This window comes from Triticum dicoccoides, chromosome 6B, assembly GCF_002162155.2.
Source record: "Triticum dicoccoides isolate Atlit2015 ecotype Zavitan chromosome 6B, WEW_v2.0, whole genome shotgun sequence".
Taxonomy (NCBI): domain Eukaryota; kingdom Viridiplantae; phylum Streptophyta; class Magnoliopsida; order Poales; family Poaceae; genus Triticum; species Triticum dicoccoides.
In genome coordinates, this window is record NC_041391.1 from 484,270,849 (window position 1) to 484,276,315 (window position 5,467).

At 41.2% G+C, this 5,467-nt stretch overlaps 1 pseudogene; it reads right to left on the minus strand.

The window, feature by feature from the left end:
• The window catches only part of LOC119321205, a 95,356-nt pseudogene that overhangs the window by 43,930 nt on the left and 45,959 nt on the right, over positions 1 to 5,467 (minus strand).

The following is a 5,467-nucleotide window of genomic DNA, read 5'->3' on the forward strand; positions in this document are numbered from 1 at the left end:
GTGGCGGCTCCGGATAGGCTGCGGGCGGCGACGCGGGGACGGGCGGACATGTCCGTCGGCGGCGGGGAAATGTCCGGCGGTGCGAGAGGAAGAAGGCTAGGGTTTCATCTGCGAATTTCGGGGAAGGCACACATATTTATAGGTAAAGGGAGCTAGGAGAGTCCAAATGAGGAGCGGTTTTCAGCCACGCGATCGTGATCGAACAAACGAGAGCATGGAGGGGAGTTTGCTGGGTTTTGGGCCACTTTGGAAGGGGTGTTGGGTGCACACAAAAGAGGCCTTTGCGGTTAGCCGGTTAACCGTTGGAGTATCAAACGACCTCCAAATGGCACGAAACTTGACAGGCGGTCTACCGGTGCTATACCAAGGCCGCTTGACAAACCTCGGGCCATTCCGAGAAAGTTTAACACCCGCTCACAACGAGAGACAAAAGGGGGACGCCGGAGGACATAGAAGTGCCGGATTGCAAAACGGACAACGGGGAAAATGCTCAGATGCATGAGATGAACACGTATGCAAAAACCGATGCACATGATGACATGATAAAATGCAACACGCGAGCAAATGACATAGAAACGACGGCGAATAACTGGCAGACACCTGGCGCATCGAACCCGGGGCGTTACAACTAGTGCACACAGTGCCACAAGTGATGCCAAACCATGTTTGGGGGTTAGTCCCTCCCGGGTAAGTTGTAACCATGGTGGTAACTAGGTGAAAACGTCTACGCTTAAATAGTTAGTGAGCTATGAAGTTTACCGCAGTAAACTTTATCAGCTCAATGTGATCAACAGGGAGTTACTTGAAGCCAAATAGGTTGTCTGGGGTGTTTATCTATGGAGGGACTATGATCCTGGGGGTTTTGAGGGTAAAAGGATCAAGTTTTATTGCAGTCGCTTCACAACAGCATACTTGATCCAGAAATGAAGATCCGCAAGATGCACTCACATGGAGTGTAAACTTGAGCTCAAATTGGGCAAAGCTTTATCATTTGGTCATATGAAGCTGCTCAAAAAGTCTCATACCAATTGGCCAAGCCAAAATGGCACTTGTTCACAAACATCTCTGCTGACCAGAAACTTGGAATAATTATGGTGATCAAATGGGTCAATGAAATGATGCCAAAATGGGTGGAGAGATGTTTTATCGGTATAAGAATGATCTAGTAGTTTATCAGGATTTTTGAAGCAATATAAAATACACTTGCTTCACAACATGAAAATATTGCCAGAAACAAAGATTTGCTCCTGTTCTCACAGAGATAATTGGATGGGTCTGCAAATGCGTGGAGGAGATTAATATGAGCACATTAAGGAGTGTGCAAAAGTTAAACTCATTTGGGTACTCCTAGCTAGTACTTCCTTCACAAAGCCTTCTGTTTGATAGAAACTTTGAAAAATCACTGAGGAAGATTGGCTAGGCCAATAAATTTGAACTTGTGCATGGGGTAATTATTTGGACATATAAACATGCCCAAAAAGGTTGGGAGTCAATAGGAGAAATATAAATGACACTTCCTTCACAAAGTGCCATTAAGGGCAGAATAGGAAAAGGAACATTGGGGAATTATTTTTGAACATGGAAATGAAAAGTTTTGCCATATTTGATCAAGATATGACCCAAACAATTTATGAGAATTATTTGGGAATTTTTGGAGTGATGGATATATCGGTTGCTTCACAACCTAGGGCAATCTGAGTTATTCCTTTAATAGAAAAGGAATATTCCCAATAAAAAGAATATTGGGATTTGGGCTAGGATGCAAATGACAGGGTCTAGGGAAAGATTTGGGAATGACAAGCCACTCTGGAAGCAAAGAATAAGGCATCTTCTTCAGTTTCCAGACCACAAAGCCACGAAAAGAAAACCTCAGGCAAAAACCTCGGAAAAACAAAAGAAAAAGAAAGGGCCAAAAGTTAGGCTGTCACACAGGGTTAACATCATCTATTCTAATAGCCGTGTCTGCGGTAAAGGACTACTTGGTTGCCTATACAGTTCATAGACAAGTAAATGGAAACTACTAAAATCCTCAAGATAAGTGTGAGTGCCGAGGATGGCCCTTCCATAGGAAGACGAAGGTGGATCCCCGGTAGTGTATTGATGTGGTGTGTAGTGGACTTGAGTGCGCAAAACAATTACAAGTTGGTGTCTCGTAAGATAGTTTAGCCAAGAGTCAAAGCTGGCTTGCTGCAATAACCCCACCAACCCTTCTTGATAATGTGCATGTATGTAGGTTCTAATGTAAGTCTTGCTAAGTACCTTTGTGCTCATGTTTGCTTAATTTATGTTTTACAGAAGATGCTGCAACCCCTTCTGATGGGTTCTACGTAGACCTTGATATCGACGAGTAGCCTGAGGCCCAGGTGGTGATTCTGAGCACATGGTGGACCCTTGTAGGATAGCTAGGCTTCCTCAAGCCTCTTTTATTTTCTAGATGTCTGTACTCAGACATGTTGCTTCTGCTTATGGCTTGTATGTCTGGATGACTTGAATGCTGGGTCATGTAGCCCCTGTCTGTGTGAATGATATGTATGGCTCTCTGGAGCATTTAAATAAAGTACTTCAGTTGTAGAGTCATGTTGTGATGCCATGTTGTGTTTGCACATATCGAGCTTATTGTGTGTATGTTATTGAAATGATTGGTATGTGTGGAATCTGACTATCTACTTGTTTATCCTTGGTAGCCTCTCTTACCGGGAAATGTCTCCCGGTGCTTCCACTGAGCCATCGTAGCTTGCTACTGCTCCGGAACACTTAGGCTGGCCGGCATGTGTGCTCCTTTGTTCCTGTGTCTGTCCCTTCGGGGAAATGTCACGTGGTGATCCTCATAGTCCTTGTAGCTTGCTACGACTTGGGATTCACTCGCTGTTGATGGAAACATTCGTTGCTTGTAAGTTAGTGCCACTTTGGGTTCACGACTAGCCATGTCAGCCCTGATTCTTTGTCATATGGATGCTAGAGACACTATCATATACGTTTGCCAAAAGGCACAAATAGTCCCGGGCAAGGTAAGGTGATACCCGTGGGAATACCGTGCGTGAGGCCGCAAAGTGATATGAGGTGTTACATGCTAGATCGGTGTGGCATAGAATCGGGGTCCTGACAGTGTAGTAGTGTAATCTGAACTTCGTGGTGGTCTGAACTTGGAGGTGTCTGCATCAGCAAGTGTGTTGTGTGGATGATGAGATCTATGGTAGTAATCTATATTGCTATCTATATTTGTGTCTCTTAAATTTGCCATTATGGTTCCTTAGATTTAGATGTTGTGACGTATGATTTGTTAGAGTGTTCATTTTCTGAATCTACCTGCTGCAATGATCAGACATGCTGCTTCAGTGTTGCTTCACTGATCAGACATGCTGCAAACACTTCCCATGATGTGGCCCTGTGCAACATGCCATGACAATGGTGCAATTAATTCCCATGTTGTGGCCATGTGCAACATGATGTGCCCATAAGCAAATCCTACCAAATGTCGAACTTTGGGTTAAGTTAATTAATGGTGTTTTGTGAAGTAGGTGGAAAATTGTTCAACCACACATATGACATCTTTCCATCATTTGAGTTAGCAAACATAGAAAATACTCCACCGTATGATCAAATATTCCAATGATAGAGCACATATTCCATCATTTCATCAAATAATAATAATAAAAGTAGTTAAAGATGGTGTGTGTGCGTGTGTGCAAAAAACAACATTTGAATTAAGGTATAATGATTTTTTGTAATATGAAGGAGTATTATCCTAATTAGTTGTGTCATGTTTATTCAATAAATGCAAGGTGATTTTTTGTAATATGAAAGATTTCCTTTTATACAATTTATAGTGGCCCCGCGTGTTTCGAACCGGCATTGGGCAGGGCATAAAAAATTAAAAAAAATCAGAAATTTGTGTAGTCATGGAAACCTATCTATGTTTGAGTAGGAGATAATGTGTGCAAATTTTGAGGTGATTTAGAGGTGGTCGAAAAAATCACCGCATTCCGAAGGGACCATTTGGTCTAACTTAAAGCCAGCTTTTTAACAAAGGTCATTTTTTTCACCACCTCCAAATCACCCAAATTTTCTTTAACATGGTGACCTACATGTTCCAAACATGGCTATAAAAAAAAATTGGTTATTTTTTTACAATGCCCCCTTGAGGTATAGACCAAAGTTTTGACCAGTCAGTCTAGAGGGCAGTATAAATTCAAAAAAAATTAAAAAATATAGAACCTTGGAAACCTAGCTTTGTTTGTGCAAGACGTCATGTGTGCAAAAGTTGAGGTGCTTTGGAGGTGGTTGAAAAATCACCGCATTCCAGAGGGACCATTTGGTCTAACTTAAGCCAGTTTTTGAATAAAGGTCATTTTTTATCACCACCTCCAAATCACCCAAATTTTCTTTTACATGGTGACCTACATGTGCCAAACATGGCTATGAAAGAAAATTTGTAAAAAAATAAATTTACAATGCCCCATTGAGGTATAGACTGATGTTTTGACCAGTCAGTTTAGAGGGCAGTATAAATAAAAAAATAAAAAAAATATAAAACCTTGGAAACCTAGCTTTGTTTGTGCAAGAGGTCATGTGTGCAAAAGTTGAAGTGATTTGGAGGTGGTCGAAAAAATCACCACATTCCGGAGGGACCAAGCCCGTTTTTGAACAAAGGTCATTTTTTCCACCACCTCCAAATCACCCAAATATTGTTTTACATGGTGACCTACATGTGCCAAGCATGGCTATCAAAGAAATTTTGTATTTTTTTTACAATGCCCCTTGAGGTATAGACCGATGTTTTGACCAGTCAGTCTAGAGGGCAGTATAAATTCAAAAAAATTTAAAACAATGTAAAACCTTGGAAACCTAGCTTTGTTTGTGCAAGAGGTCATGTGCGCAAAAGTTGAGGTGATTTGGAGGTCGACGAAAAAATCACCGCATTCCGGAGGGACCATTTGGTCAGTTTTTGAACAAAGGTCATTTTTCCACCACCTCCAAATGACCCAATTTTTTTACATGGTGACCTACATGTGCCAAACATTGCTATCAAAGAAAATTTGGAATTTTTTTACAATGCCCCCTTGAGGTATAGACCGATGTTTTGACCACTCAGTCTAGAGGGCAGTATAAATTCAAAAACATTTAAAAAATATAAAACTTTTGAAACCTAGCTTTGTTTGCGCAAGAGGTCATGTGTGCAAATGTTTAGGTGATTTGGAGGTGGTCGAAAAAATCACCGCATTCCGGAGGGACCATTTGGTCTAACTTAAGCCAGTTTTTGAACAAAGGTCAGTTTTTCCACCACCTTCAAATCACCCAAATTTTCTTTTACATGGTGACCTACATGTTCCAAACATGGCTATGAAAGAAAATTTGTAAAAAAATAAATTTACAATGCCCCATTGAGGTATAGACTGATGTTTTGACCAGTCAGTTTAGAGGGCAGTATAAATTCAAAAAAATAGAAAAACTTGGAAACCTAGCTTTG